We start from the raw sequence: 17,224 nt of genomic DNA on the forward strand, positions 1-17,224 counted from the left end.
TATGTAGGCTTCCAAAAGCCCTAAGCCTGCTGCTTGGTGCCGTCATCTTGGATGGGATGTCAGCAGTCCCTTTGGATTCAAAGTGACTCATGTGACACTTAATGGTATTCCACTTTTCTCTTTCTTTGTGTCCACAGACCCTGGAGACAGCTATCACTAAAGAAAGTTCATGGTCTTAAACTTTACTTTTAGGTTTTATAAACTACATAAAGCCACGAAGAAGGGGGCCAGTGAAACCCCTGAAAAGTGTTGGAGCACATGTATTGGTGAAAACATTGGACTAGGTTTTAGAATAAAGTTAGTGCTTACTCATTTGAAAACAATTTAGCATATGAAGCAGCAACCCAACCTATCAAAGCCCCTTTGTTAACTGATAGAGCCTAAATGAGGATCACAATATGACACAGTGTTTGGGCCTAGAAATTGGCTTCTCAGGCTGTCACATAGGGGAGGTCACATTTTCACCCATTTATAAGCGCTCCCTGTAAAGGAGAGAGGTGGGAAGGAGGGTTGGTTGCCAAGTATGCAGTCTGGGTAAAGTGGTGGGGGAATAATTGGCAGACATTGTCAGTTGGCCCTGCATGTTGCTTAAAACCCATCTAAACCCAATATCTAATTAGGTAAATTCTCAATATTCTTATGTTGATGAGTCTTATATTATTTCTTTTGGAACTGAGCTTTACAAATTCAAAACCCCCATAGTATAGCAATGCTTGGCTGTAGCTGTGCAACTACCCACAAAACCGGGACTTCTTCCAGCTTTTAATTTCCTCCTAAAAGATTGAGGTCTTACAATTCCTCCCCACTTACTTCCTGTAACTACAAGTCCTGTCATCCTCATGAAGACATAACTTTCACTGTTATGCAGAAATAGTGGGGAATGTAGTCTGGCATTTATTGTTCTTCCTTCTTTGGGTGTCACAGGGTCACATCTCAATATTCTCCCCAGATATTTATTTTAAGCTGGGTGGGAAGAAGCTGTAAGCGGGTGGTGGTCCCTGTATTGTGACCCAACTTAGTAAACCCTTAAAACAGCTAGGTGGTTACTAAAAAGTGCTGAGTGGTGCACCCGGCTAAAAGGGCCTGGGGAGAACACTGCAACTGAATGATCCCTCCATCAGCAGAATTCAGAGATAGGAAGAAATGAGTAGGGATGAGCGAGTGAGAATATTAGGTTTGATCCCTCTGCGAATCGGGCCTTTCTTGTTTACTGAAAATGTAAGCGAGAACGGCCTTCTGATTCTCCGAGAGGTAGAGCTCTCGCCGAACAGGAGGATTTCCAGAAGATGCCCAGCACAGGAGAACCTCCTGACATTGTAATATAAGTATCTCTTACAAATTATACATTTGTATCTGTAACAAATGTTTATTTTGTAAGAGATACTTATATTACAATCCCCGGGCTCCGGGTTAACTAACCTCTAGTGCCAGGGATCGCACACTGTTCCCAATGAATGCGGCCACGGCCCCTGGGATCACAAACAGGAGGTTTACCAGGGAATCCTGTGAATCCCCTGTGAATCTTCCTGTTATAATTTCCTCGATCTTCCGATTCCGAAATCAGTTAACCGAAATTTCGCAATCAGAAGTTCGAGGAAATTTTCGTGAGAATGCCAGAGGCATTCTCGCTCATCCCTAGAAATGAAATGTAGTAAACTGTTCCAGCACTTTTGGCTTATAAAATAAATATTCTGTCCATCACTTTGCTTTTATACACAGTTTATATTCACTTATCTTCTAGATTGCTATTAGACTTTGCCTCATTCAATTTTATGTTTAGTTGGCCTTTAAAAAAATAAGGGGTGAAGATCGGGGTCCCCTGCAGAAGGACACACAAGCATTATCTCTCTTCTTTTATGGGCAGCCTTTAAAGTACATACACAATACAGATTATCTGCAGCAAAGGTTTGTCGGCCATGGACAGCCAAACCTGTTGAAGGTCAGGTTGCCTGGAAACACCTCTGATGGACTGATCTGCAGGTGTTGGAGCCTTTTAGCAAGAAAAAATGTCAAAGGATAATGAGATTTAAAAGCATCCTTACAAATACATTCATATAAATTACAATACAATGCAATAGAAACTACAAAATATTTGTGGCAGACAAACACAAAGGTAAAATGAATAAATGAGGAAGGTTAGAAGGAAGATTGATGTATTTAGGGGAGATGGCCTACAATGAACACCAAAGGCCAGACTACCAGTCCACAGACAGGACAATTGTTTTCATGGAAATAACGTAGTAGTAAAACACATTTGAAGTATATTAGTAAATGTCACCTTTCATGTAAATGGATAAAGATTGAGATCATCTCAGGTAGCCATAAACAAATGTTGATGTAAATTTGTCTTATTCATTTTGTATGGTTCTCTTTCTTTTGTTGTTTAAGAGTCTTGTTTCATATAAAAGTATATGTACTACAATATACTTCATATAATGTAGTTAAAAGAGAACTAAACCTAAATAAAATTGTGAGCAGGTAGGTTCTTTGTTACAAGACGGACAGACAATGTCTCTTCTGCAACAAAACAAACTTAACTACCTGATCACAATCTTTTCTATACTATACATTGAGGCATGCATGGACAGCTCAGTAAATGACCCCAGCATAGGTGGCTACTGGGAAAGAAATTAACCCTCACGGGCTAGACTTATGTCTTTCTGGCCCAGGCAATCAGATGGCCAAAGATTCCAAACTCGGAAGAGGACCAGTTCAAAATAATGGTGCCAAATCTCCTTCTTCCATTGTCAAATTACAAGTTGAAGCAGGTAGGTGACCAGATTCCCTTGAATACCTGTAGTGCAAACAAACTGAGTCACTGGGCTCATTGTCCATTCAAGGAAAGCTGACCTCAGGACTAGCTAGACAAACATACAAAGTCTTTCCTTTCTGCAATGAAGGGATGCAATTTTTAACTTCTTTGGTTTAGTTCCACTCTAAGTGGAAGGTTCTTCTCCCATAGACTTTGGTTGGGATTTAACTCCCACCTATAGAGGCTGGAGAAAGTAGACTAATATGGGAGAACCTGGGTGATTCAGAAAACCTACAAAGGATCTGGTTCAAGATGAAAAAAAATGCCAACTATTGGACCATGGTTTTAAAGAAATGTATATTCCAGGTTTGTCGGATCATCATGATTTCCCCAAGTTAGTCTATTTTCTCCAGTCTTGGGGAATTTTAAAGAATCAGGCCCAGTCAAGGACGTGCATTTATGTTTGAAGTCTGCAGGATATCACCTCATTCACTAAGCCATGTGACAAAATAAATCAACCTCATTGCACCATACCTATCTAGTGCCCTGCAAAGCAAATGTTGCTAAATGGAACCTCTGCAGCAATTCCTATTCTGGGCTGCATCTTTTATAGTGAATGACATGATTAAATGTTTATTAAAAGCTGAACTATAATTTTGATTTAAAAACTTGCAAGCAGACACTTTCTTTATCACAGAAAGGAACAGGCGATGTTCGCTACCTTCTGTACCTACCGTACAATGCCAAGATATTGTGGGTATCCCGGCATTCCCTGGATATGTCAGGATCCAATGCACTATATCAACCTTTTGGTTGTCATGGACCACTAAATTTAGGAACTCTGGACAGCGCATGCGCGGGGAAGGGGAAAAAAACTTCCCCAGAGTGATACCAGAACCTGTCCACTCTCCCTTTGCGGGTTTGAGCCTGCCATGGTAGAGTGGGTGTCTTGTGTCCAGAGAGACAACTTGCCCACTGCCCTGACCCTGCAATCTGTACTGGGTACATGGTCCGTGGCTCTGCCCATTGCACCCCCACAGCGGGGTCCTTCTCCTGACGCACCGGCCAGAGCGGCAGACCACCAAAATTTTCTTGCGGACCACTGGTTGGTGACCGCTGCAATATATCATCCTGGCTGCCCAATCAATGGCAGAAGATCAGGAAACTCTGAAAAGAAAGGGGAAAAAGATTATGGTGTCTGCGATGGAACTGGGATAGGTGATTGTGTTTAAAAATTTGCAGTCAGGCAAGTTTGTCTATATTATTGCAGAAGGGACATCACCTGAAACAAAGGACAAGCCTGGTTGCAATTTTGTTTAACTTCTAGCTATAATATTGCTTTTAATGGAAATTTTTATGGCACGTACCAGGAATCCCTCTACTATCTTTAGTTCAATGTTTTATTTTAAGCATGTATATAACCAAAACAGAAAGTGAGTCAAAAACGTATACAGTGATCATTAGAAAGTTTAGTCTTAAAAACCCCTCCTCGGCAAACAATCATTTCCAGGCAATGGCCGTCTGAGCCAACCTTTTTTTTTTTTCTTTTTTGTCAGTGAAAGCGAAGAATAGTTTGCTCTGTGATAAGCAGAAAGAGCAGGCAAATTTAGACAGATCGTCCAAAACACAAAATGGCATTTGCCATCTGCTGCTGCCTATAAAAACAATGGGTAGTCCAACTCCATTCAGGACTTGGCATTTAAAATTAAACTTTTTTTTTTTAGGTTCTTAAAAGAAACCTGTCGTCGCACTGCCTCGGGCAACATTTACAAGTTTACATGATGAAGTGGGGTGCTTAATGCAAATATACATAGCCTGGAAAAAAAATAATATTCAGCATTTTGTCAATTATTTGCAAAGGATGGAGCCCATCCCTCCCCGCTGAATTGCTGTCTTGGCACACAAGTGAAGACATGTGTGACTTTCTTTGCATCTGTGTTTAACTGCAAAGTGATTCCTCTCTTAATTGCAAGATTTTCACTTGTAATTAAAAACTTTGGTGAATAATTATCATTAACAATGTCATTAACTTTAATTAACATTACAATGACAATCTCACCATAAAACAAAATAAACAATTTTCTGTAAAGCAGATTAACTTCTAGTTTTCTTTCTGTTTGTATTTATGTATATGTTCATGATGGTTGAATGGTAGAGCCTCAGCTACCAGCAGATGCCTTGTAACAGGCGATGGACGCTTATGGAGAACAAAAGGCACCGGTAAAGTTTTGCTTATGAATGTGGTCTGGTTGATAAATGGAACAGCAGTTGGGGGGGGGGAGTTCTCCCAGGTTAATACCTGATCACTGCTTCTGAAATGAATTTCTGAGCAATTTGAAATGAGTGGCAATGATTAATATTATTATTATTATTATTATTATTATTAATAATAATAAAAATAATAATATTAATAAACAGGATTTATATAGCGCCAACATATTACGCAGCGCTGTACATTAAATAGTGGTTGCAAATGACAGATGAATACAGTGACACAGGAGGAGAAGATATGATTGGCTTCTAGACCAGAGATTAACTATATTTAAACTTATATGTGGGGAAAAAAACATGATACATCTTCAAAAAACATGCACTTTCTTTTATACTTTAAATTGCTGCAAGTGCACAAGTACTGTATACCTGTTTATCTTTCTAAAATCAAATTTGCTTCTAGCTTTCTGTTTGAGCTGACAACACAGTGCCTTTGCTGTTTTGAAATCTCATGCAGTGTTGTCAAACCTGCTCAGCTGGACTACAGAACTCCAACAGGTGAACTACAGAACTCTACCACTATTCCATAAGCAAGAGGGGCTCTGTAACCCAGCACAGGTCTATAGGGGGGCCATAGCAAGCAGGCATTTTATTTAATATATTTTCACCAGATTTGTTTCTCATCGCCATTGAAAGAAATACAATCATCTCATAGGCTTAGTTATACATTATGATTATGTACTCCCCCAGTGTAGTGCCTAAAATCAAGCAAGCCCTAATATAAAAATGTCATTTATAGTTGTTATCTGTATTAGTATATCTGCATAAATCTAAAACATTATGATCCTGATATGAAGGTTCTGCTATAGGGTGACAACAGTTTGTCCCTGTGTCCCAATGATTTTTTTTTGCATTGTCACATTGCAGCCAATTCTACACACATTAGGGATTCATTGCCTGTTCTGAGAAATGCCATAAGCCATTACTAAAGTGAAAATAGACTGAAAGTTGCTGCAAAAATGCTACAAGAAATATGCAACAATTAGCCAAAAGATGAAAATTTATTTTGTTAAAAGTGGAATTGTTTAAGAAGCACAGTGCTTTAGGCTAGGTTCAGACTAAAGTTGTTTTTTACTGTGGCATTTACATGATATACAGGTTGATTCTGGACAATTTACATAAAAATGCCTGAAAGCACCTGCAAGAGAATGCCTACAAATGCTTACATAGACAAATGCAAGCTATTCAAGTCTATGGAGGCAGTTGGGTGGCTAAACTACCCCTGAACTTTTAAACAGTAGCATCTGGCATTTGGTGACAATGGTTGCACATCTACAGGTTCCAGTGATGGAGCCGTGGTCCAGGTTAGCATGCATCCCCTGGTGCCATTTATTCCTTTTGTCTTCTCATGGGTGGCCCTCAATGATGCAGGGGACATTGCCTTTGTAGCGATACCAGTGCCATTGTGTCTATTATACAATGAGCCCAGGGTGGCTTGATTGTGTGCCTACAGCAGCCTTTCTTAACCCTTTTCCTTCAGATTTAGCCTTTAAATGTGTCCAAGACCTTCCGAAGGCCCTCCTAAAACCAATGTATTAGGGTCAGTGGGAAAAATGCCTCATACAGTTCAAATACTAAAAGATCTCTAGTGTCATGCGGCTCCACCAAGGGGCATTGACCATGGAAATATGTTGGCACCATCAAATGAGCAGTCAGTCAGCCACAGCTCTGGGAACCCTTAGCAACCGATAGAGGAATTTTAGGGTTACATGGACTCTTGTTTGTGAATAGCTGGTCAACAGGAAAAAGGATCAGTGGGGCAAACCAGAGTGTAATGTGTAGTGATAGTTGAAACAGAATTATCTACTAATGCTGGAACATTAAATATTCATTTACTGCTGGAATATGGAATGGTCTTTTACTTCTAGAACATGGAATACCCTACTACAGCTGGAACCTTTATTGATCTATTACTGCTGGAATGTGGAATGATCTACTACTCCTGGAACATGGAACAATCTACTTATTGCTGGAACATGAAATGGTCATTACTGCTAGAACATGGAATGATCTACTACTGCTGGAACATGGAATAGTTCACTACTGCTGTAAACATGGAATGGTTTACTACTGATAAAACATAGAATGGTCTAATACTTCCGAAACATGGCATGTTTTACTACTACTACTGAAACATGGAATGGTCTACTACTGCTGGAAGATAGAATGGTCTACTCTTTCTGGAACATGGAGTGGTCTACTGCTACTGGAACATGGAATGGTCTACTGCTGCTGAAACATGGAACGGTCTACTACTGCTGGAACATGGCATGTTCCACTACTACTACTAAAACATGGAATGGTCTACTCTTGCTGCAACAGGGAATGGTCTACTGCTAATGAAACATGGAATGGTCTACTACTGCTGTAACATAGAATGGTCTACTGCTGCTGAAACATGGAACGGTCTACTACTGCTGTAACATAGAATGGTCTACTCTTGCTGGAACATGGAATGGTCCACTGCTACTGGAACATGGAATGGTCTACTCTTGCTGGAACATGGAATGGTCTACTCTTGCTGGAACATGGAATGGTCTACTCTTGCTGGAACATGCAATGGTCTACTCCTGCTGTAACATGGAATGGTCTACTCTTGCTTGAACATGGAATGGTCTACTCCTGCTGGAACATGGAATGGTCTACTCTTGCTGGAACATGGAATGGTCTACTCTTGCTGGAACATAGAATGGTCCACTCTTGCTGGAATATTGAATGGTCTACTACTGCTGGAACATGGAATGGTTTACTATGGAACATGGAATGGTCTTCTACTGCTAGAACATGGAATGGCCTACTACTGTTAGAACATGGAATGGCCTACTACTGCTGGAACATAAAATGGTCTTCTACTGCTGGAACATAAAATGATCTGCTACTGTTGAAACATGGAATGGTCCACTACTGCTGAATCATGGAATTGTCTACTACTGCTAGAACATGGAATGGTCTACTACCCCTGGAACATAGAATGGTCTACTACTGCTGGAACAAAGGATGTAGTAATTTATTTGCGCTTTTCTGGGAAGGGAGGTAAAGTTGAGCTAGTCAATAATATCAAGAATTAGGAAAATAACCTCACCCCCATAATAATCTGCATTTATTTTAAGTTTACTATACAAAAGCCTCTGCTTAAAATGTAAAATAAAAAAAAGATCCCAGCGTGCTATCTTAAAATGTGTCCAACAAAAATAACATTAATAACAGTCTTACATGTTCTTAATGAGAAGATTATTTAAATAAAAAACACAGTAATTAGCATTAATGTAACATGACTAACCATTTGGTACTTAATATGTACAATTAAATGCCACTGCAAGCATTATTTAAAATATAATTTGCAAGGCTGCTTGGACTGTAGCTGAAGTAATTACAAAAGTGCTTCATTATAAATGTAAAAAAAAAAAAACTTGCTAAGAATAATAAAGAATGGTTATGTTTTAGTGCAGCCTTGTTTGCAAATGCTTGGATTGCATATTTATGCATTACAGAGACAGCCCCTGGACTAGTGTAAAATATTTATTTGTAGTATCTTTGATATTTCCTGATGCTGATGGCTTCCAAGGATATATATGGTCCAAATAGTAGAAGTTTGGAATGGCATAGGAGCCTGAACTCTATGTAGGAAAACTTTAGTGTCTGGACATGTAGAATAAATAAATTGTGCAGTCTGATGAGCTCATCTATCAAGCACTATGATTTCTCCTCATTGGCATGCTCCTTGATCTACAGCACACCTGCTTGGCTCTTGTTCCACTTCTCCATTCACCTCTCCAAGCTCTGCTGTATGGGGACTGCAAATGCCTGACAGCAAGGTATATTCAGACCTTAATACAAATACATTTAATGCTGTAAATAATGGATACGGAACTGTATTGTATCTTTCATATTTCACCAGAGGTTAGTGTTAAACCAGACCACCAGAGAGAGATACTTAAAACACTTAAAACTGGAAAAACTAAAACTTTTTGCTCTTCACTGTTCCCCTCACCTGTCATGATTCTGGCCCCCAAGCTGGAAAGCTTTATAATTTAGGGAGAACCATGCGACCATCCAACCTTCTATAATTACTATATCCACAGCTCACAGTATATTAGTGTGGTGGTTAGTAGGGAAATGCCTCTTACATTGGTGGCCATTGGGATAAAAGTCACCCTTACAGGTAGCCAAAAAGATCATTGGGGTCAGTAAAACTGATCTGAGGATCACAAATAACTCATTGCTCCAGGAACCGCTCACAACCTCTGGAGGAACCCTAGTTGAGAAACACTGGTTTAGACATTTATCAACCAATAGGCCCACTGCAAATTCTCTGCCCCAAGTTCATCATCTGTCCTCAGAACCCTCCAGTGGAAGAGCCATAGTATCCCCAGCATCTGAAACCATGTGTTGCACTTGTACTTATGGATTCAAGATGGCGATGGCATGTTAGCCAACACGTGATGCTGGGCAAAATGTTTTCACACATTGCAACACATCTTTAGATACAATAACAATGATTGCTAATAGCAGCATTGTATTACATTTCTTGTATTACATTGAAACAGTGCTTCCAAATTACTCATTGGAGGCTAAAGCACTAAATGGTTATCAATTGTCAGCTATTTCAATAAACTGTACCTATGGGATATTTGTATGTTTTATCATCATTATGATAATTCATTTTTCAATTCTTATTATTAGTGTTGTTACTCTATAGCAGCCATTTTCAACCATGGGTTTATTGAACCATTCTGTTCCTCCAAAGGTCGGTAGGGGTTCCTTGGCATAGTTCTAATTCTGGATCCAGCCCCACCTGGCAAAGCAAGCAGGCATTATGCCAAAGATCTTTTTAGCTAAGGTGGTATTGTGGCCACCACTTTATCAAGGTATTTTTCCCAATGACAACATAAAAATCATTCTTACCAATGATTTATGCCTAATAATTTGAAAACAGGTAGACCTGAAAATGTATGTGTTCCTTTGGGTGAAAAAGTTGAGAAAAGCTGCTCTAGAGCGACCCGTGTAACTTAATTTACTTAAAATTCCCAAAGTCTGGCCATAGATGTTCTTGGGACCTTTTTTCACTTCTGGTGGATGGAATGGAGTTCTGTTTGGCATAGGAGAAAAACAATTAGGATACATTTAGGATTATAAAGAGGTCTGCAGTAAAGTGAACCTGTTACTTTGCCCAGCATGAGCAAATGAAATATGGGCTAATCATCAACGTCGTTTGTTTGGGTTTCTTTAATTCTTCTCTTTAGCTTTTAAACAAAGGTCTACATTCTATTTTCTCACAATATCGCTTAGCTGGCACAGGCTAGGCAGCATAGCATCTCGAATGTCAGGCCTATTATAGCGTTACAATTGCTAACATGCCTCCATAACACAATAAAATGGGAAAATCACTGGAAAAAAAAAAAAAGAGAGAAACAAAGGCAAACTCGATGTGACTTTCTAAACTACATAAGTGCTACATTTAGTTTCCAGCAAGGTCTTTTTACATTCCCCAGATCTTCTTCTTTCTGTGGTCAAGAGGACAATTTAAGATTGGCCATCACATATCAAACGCTGAATTGAAATGACAAGTCGAGACTTGGGGGTTTGGGTAGTTGCTGCTCTTACAGATGCTGCTGTAGGCCAATCCTTGGAGTGTCACTTACATTAGCTTTGAGGTAATCTGCACCCCACGCACCCGGCAAAGGATAAGATGACAAGATCAGTTAATCAACAATGACAGGGGAGGGGGGCCTGAATGGATTTTTTTTTTGGAGGGAAGTTCAAGATGAAAGCGCCAGCATTCTTACCCTCGACCGCGTGGTTCATGGGTGTCGAAAGGAGAGAGGCTGTCAAGGATTTAATGACCGATGCCCTTGTCTCCTAGGGGAGCCTGTTTTGGAAATATCTTTCAGGCCTAAATGATAATAAAGCTGGTTTATTCTAGCATGTAGGGCAATGGCAAAAGTGTGTGGCCTACATATAACCATCAGAGGAGAGAAAGTTATTTATTTATGTACTTCTTGCATTTATATAGTGATGGCACATTTCTATATAGACAGTCATAGGAGTTCCCGCACTGATGCAGCACCCAGTCTCTTGACTTCATCGTACACATCAACCCAAAGACATTCCAAGTCCAGTTTGTTCAGATACCAGTGAAAGCAAAATGTCATTCAAATTACAAGGAAGCTGAAATATGTATATGTGAATTGGCTTTTGTCACAGCATACACGACAGACAGTCCCTCCACTTTAGGAAGTAGGAACCCATGTCCAGAGTTGGGCTTTAAGGACTATTGACACAAAAAGAGAGTATGCATGTCATTGTTTTGCTAACATTCTTTAAAGCCCAACTCTTGTCAAGGGTTCTTCCTCTCCAAGTGGACCATCCCCATACTTACAACAAAAAGTCTGTATGCCTACTGCTTTGATGGGTGTTCAATGACCCCTAAGGTCATGTTTGCCCTTTTATCCCTCCACTGCCAAGAATACATTCTGCAGCAAGGGGAGGTGTGTTTTCAGAACACTTACAGGTTGGGGGTGAAACTTGACATTCTGGATTGAATGGTGGATTTTTTACCCCGGAATGGAAGCTGCATCACACAAATACCATAGATATATATTTTTTTTTTTTTTTGCTTTGAGCCACCACCAAGAGAAGGGAGACCATTGGTTCAATTTTCGCCCAAAACGTAATTGGGTTTTAGGTGTTAGAGTATCAACCTTATGCTGTGCTGCTCATCTGTCCCACAAAACTGACCTTTCTATAATTACTTGGACATATTATCTGCATTCAAAAAAACCTTTTCTGCCCTAAATGGTTTCAGTGATAGTCATATTTATATTCCTGGAGTTTGGGTATAAACTACCACCATCATTTCTTTTAACACATGGAGAATAGAAGAGTACCCGTAGGAAAATTCATCTAGGTGTACACTTCCAACCATTTGAACCATTTAATGCCTCTTTCCCCAGATAAGCATAAGCTTGCAAAGTAAGGGAACTTTGGCACCTTTGCTTTGGGTACTAAATGTCTGCTGGGGGTAGCTAGTATAGCAGGAAACTCATTGGATCTTGCTTGGTGACTGTGGATAATTTGTGTTCCCACTGGTTCTCAATACCACATTATGTTCCATTGAGCTCACCCACTATTAGACCTTTTTTTTTAAAAAGTTTGAGATTCCCTGAATAATACGACCACCTTCTATGCCCCGCTAAATCTATAGAAAAGAGGAGATTTGCCCTTCTGTTCTACAGACAGCAATAGAAACCTGGCTGGTGTTCTTCCTACTCTTATTTAGTTCTTTACTGGCATTGGAAGATTTGAGCTCACTTTTTGCCTGTTTAAAATTTTAAATGGTGAAAAAAGCATGTATGAAAATACATAAAATACAACTTGAGCTGCATTACATTTTAACAAAAAAAAAAAAATAAAGTCTAAAAGGCATGTGCATTTTTTACCAGGAAGGTATAAAAGGGGAACTATTTGTTGACCTAAGGTCTAGAAGGTATATGTAGAACATCAAACCTCTTATGGGCTGCCAGTTTACAGAAACCTTTCCATTAAATTCATGAAGTTCAATGAATCTAATGTGATTTTTTGAAATTTGTATCACATATTCATCATTCCAATTTACAGCATAAAACTTCTCCTGTTCCAATTGCTGTTGAACTGCCTGTACATAACAGTAGGAGTAATAATTAGAAATGGCCTTTTTTCATTAAAATGTTCTATAAAAAAAAATAGTTCAGGATTTTACTTAATGAAAATGACAGCTATGGTATGACCCAAATGGCGTCACGCCTTTACATCTTCTTGAAGGTCAAAAGAATTTATGGTAGAGTTTGTACTCCATCCATGTTCTATTCTTTGTGGGCCAGTGAGAACCTTGGAATATTGCGTATTTGCACATTGGCTCTTTGCCTTCAGAAGAATTTCTGGAAGAGTGTGTTAGGAGCAACCTTGGCATCCACAAGTAACATTTCAAGTTAGACCTTGTCATGTCAGTTCTAAAATAAATAACAAAGACTTTTGTCTGGTGCAGAAACCCATGGCCCTGAAGAGGAGAGGCCACTTGAAGGTCCTTCTCTCAACTTCTTGATGCCTTGGTCACTGTGAAAAAGAACAACGCCAAGTTTGATAAAAACGCATCGAAGAGACTCTGTTTTTCTAGCTGAACTATAGAAGAACATTTACAGATCCCATTAATGATACACTATGTCCCCCTTTTCCTATTTCATTCTCCCTACTTTTGGTCTGATGTATATACCACAACATGTATTATTTAACATGTATGCCTAGCTAAAAACTTGGATGAAGTTTGGAAGGATTTCCACTTTCCCCAGGATTAGAACTGGAGAAAACCAATGTCTGCCATTAGGTATTGCCTCCCCCAATCTTTGGTGAAATAGAGGACAACACAGGATCATCCATCTCCATGGAGTGGATTGAAAAGCAATGGAATGGTAAAGGGAATAAGAAAGATGGTGGTGCAGATGTGTGCAAATCCTGTCTGCCAACCAGGGGCATCTCATACTTTAGACAGCTAAAGTGGTTGCCTTAGGCCCTATAACTGCACTGTACTGGTCTTAAACCACTGTGCCATCACATCATATGCCTTTTTAATGCTATATATAAGGAAACTTCACAGCCTGGGGGTTATATGGAATATGGCATTGGAAGGGAGGGGGCTTGTGGCTGGGATGTGGACCAAGGGCTTATGGATTTTGGCAGGGGGGACTTGTGGCTGGGATTTGGACCAAGGGGTTATGGATTATGCCATGGCGGGTCCTATGGATGCAATGTGGACCTGGGGTTATGTGGATTATGGCATGGGATGCCAATGGGATTTGGGGGTTATGGATTATGGCATAGAGGTTTTATGGCTGGAATGTGAACCCGGGGGTTATGGATTATGGCATGGGGTGTTTTATGGCTGGAATGCAGACCTGGGTTCCATAGGTTGCACGGTCTCATTTTCCCACTTTCCTGCATTTTCTTGAGACATCCCTGTCCCCAACAGACCTCTAGGGTGAATCTCACTAATACACAGACTGCAATAAAACCTCATAGGGTTCTTATCCCCTTGTCATGCTATCCATTACCTACCTACTTGATAGTTTAGAATTGCTTTGAGAAGAGTTAAAAGTTGTCAGGTTTTTATTTTTTTTTACAAAGCCTCTTTGGACAGAGGGATACCCGGTATAGTATGACAGGCTAATAAAGACCAAAGTATGAATATATATTTACTAATTTAGGATTTTGTTTCCCACAGAGGAGATGATTGAGGCACAGAGAAGCAGTACGGAGGAAGCTGAATGAGACAAGGTGCCTAACTTTAACAGCTGCTTGTAGTCTCTACCAAAAGGTTCATGTGAGAGTTCAACACAGGAGTATAATTGTCACCCCTAAAACAAAAACTTCATGAACAAGGATCTTTATTGCAACATCAACAATACTATTATAGCAAAAGCTGCAGATTTAAAAAATCTAAAAATAACAATTTGGAAAATTAAATGAGGATTTTAAAAGTTACATAAGCTAATTAGGTTTACATTTTTCCCTAATGTTTTTTTTTCACCTTTTGTGGAGCATTTTTGCAAGTTGAAGTTACAATAAGAGTCTTAGACATGTAATACAAATGTGGTTTAGCACAACACAAAAAAGTGATATTGTGGGAGAGTAGCAAAGTGCTTTGTTCTAAAGTACTGCCCCAAGGCCGATGTTGGGAATTTCTGACTCATAATCCTTCATCAGGTTAGACATCCAAGGACACTAAAATCTAGACAGTCAACACAATTAATCAACAAGACTTGACCCAAGCCAGTGCCTATGCCAAAGACGGTGTTTGTTGTTCTCACTTCTTAATGTGCTATTACTAATCTTAAAGAAGACAACAGCTGTTATAAATGGAAGGTTAAAAGTAAAAGTTCCAGCTTAAAGCGACCCTGAGGATTCCTGGATGAAATTAAACTACAAGTCAAGTAAAAGTTGGATACCCACCTTTCAGGTGGTCAACATTTATAACAGTGTTTCTTAACAAGGGTTCCTCTAGAGGCGATTTGGGGATCCTTGAGCAATGAGCAATTTGTGCCTCTTGGGTCAGTTTAACTGACACCAATTATTTTTTTGGCTATCTGTAAGGGTGAAATTCTTCCCATTGGCCACAAAGTTAGAGGCATTCTTCTCATTGACCACAACACTAATGTGCCATGAGCTGTAAGGAGTAATTATTTACAGGGGCGCCTTAAGACTTGCAAGTTATTTCAAAGGTTCCCTCATGTTACAATAGTTGAGAAGAGCTGGTCTATAATCTTTACTTTCTTGCAGAGCTCCAGGTGCCACCGCTCTCTGATTACCCAGAGTAGGTTATGTACCGGTTCCCCTATGTGGTTCCAACCACTGGTCTGTCCATTACTGTAGAAGACAGTAGGTGAACTTCCTGGACATCAAGGTTGAAATTAAAGAATCAATGAAAGATTATTGCACCTCAACTCAACTGTCTACCTGAAAAAATTCTAAGTGAACTATTGGGGCAACAGGCAAGAATGAGAGAGCGGTTCTGAGGACCAATTGTCATGATACCAGTGGTACGATGATCTTTAGCTTGTACTTTAGCTGAGCATTATTATTCTTTTTCTCCTGATTGGGCCTAGGTGGAATAAAAAGAAAGTAGCAGCATTCTATTTTCTTTTTTATGCTACTCGATTACAACCTTTGCCCGAAACCAGCGAAGAATTTGTTATAACTCCTTACATAGGGCCTGATTTATTAGCACTCTCCAAGACCTGAGAAGAGGGACTATTATGGAAAAACCTGGGTGATCCTGCAAATCTGGAATGGATTTCTTAAAAACATATGTTATTAGATGGCAAAAGCATTCAGTCCTGGGCCAAATTCACAGTGACAGTCTATCCTGTCCAATGCTTTACAAAATCAGGCCCATAGACAGGACATTTGTAAGCACAATATCTGATTTATTGTCCTCATGACATTGTGTTTTTGCATATTTTCACAATTGGCAGCTTTCCTTTTTATATACTGCAAATATTGTCAGTTTGCTGTCTACATATTTGAACCAATGACTGACTGTTGCCTGCACATGGAATATTGTGCATTGGGGCATTTGGGGCTCATGCTTACAGTTGCCCAATTTTGCTGTGAAGTCATCACTATATATAATGTAGCCCAGTGAATATGTAAGGCTAGGTTTGGAGGTGATTGCAAGGTGTTTACCTCAATTTCACCTAGAACAGATGAAAAGGATAAGGCTATCAGTGATTGTGTTGCTGTAGAATTGCAGCTCTTTATTTGTGGTCCAGGCCCAGAGTTATCCTGGAAGGAATGGGTGGGCCAGGCTTTCCTCTCTTTTCCAAGCTTGAGATTGAGGACGGCTCTGGAGCACCTTGCTGATAGTAAAGGAAGCAAATCTTTTGAACTGCTGGGGTTGCAGCCTAAATCAAGGTGGCTCAGGTGGACGGGGTGCAGCCTTATGCTAGGAGAGCCCAGGAGCTCTCCCAAAGTTTAGGTCTGCAGGACCAATACCTCTGAAGAATACACTTTTCACTAGGCTTCAATATTCCCTAAATTTCATGATTACTACTAAGAATAATCTTGAAATTTAGATAACCAGGTTAGGGGAACAGTATCTTGAAAAAAAATCTGCTTTGGGTGTCAACTACACTTGGTGCACCACCAGATTCTGTGCAAGCAAATAAAATCCTTGCAATTTGAAAATAATATGTTTGGGATTTTAGAGTTCCTCCTTAAACACATAGGCACTCACATACTTATATCCTGGTTCCCATTATCACTAAAATCTCATGAATAGTCCTATTCATTTCAAGTGTGTTCGTGATATGAATAACACTCTCGTTGAGAATCTCTAATCTGCGCTTGCAAAGTTTATAAAAATAGCGAAATAAAATTAGCAATGAAAGAGCTGAGCCATTGACACATACGTATGATCCATTAAAAGATATTCAATTAAAAAAAAAATGCAGGAGAGAGAGAAAAAAAAAAATCAGAGATAATTTAATTGTATGCTACATTGTCTCCAATTAATTATTATATGTCCCTTCATTATTCACAATTGGTCTCTTTATTATCTCCTCATTGAAGCTTAGCTGTTGAATGAAAAAAACGTACTTTCCCATTACAAGGCTTGCTCCACTGCTGTGATCATGACATGTTTCCTTTTCTTTTAAGTGATGGTACTTAAAT

This window comes from Pyxicephalus adspersus, chromosome 4 (assembly GCF_032062135.1).
Source record: "Pyxicephalus adspersus chromosome 4, UCB_Pads_2.0, whole genome shotgun sequence".
Lineage (NCBI taxonomy): Eukaryota > Metazoa > Chordata > Amphibia > Anura > Pyxicephalidae > Pyxicephalus > Pyxicephalus adspersus.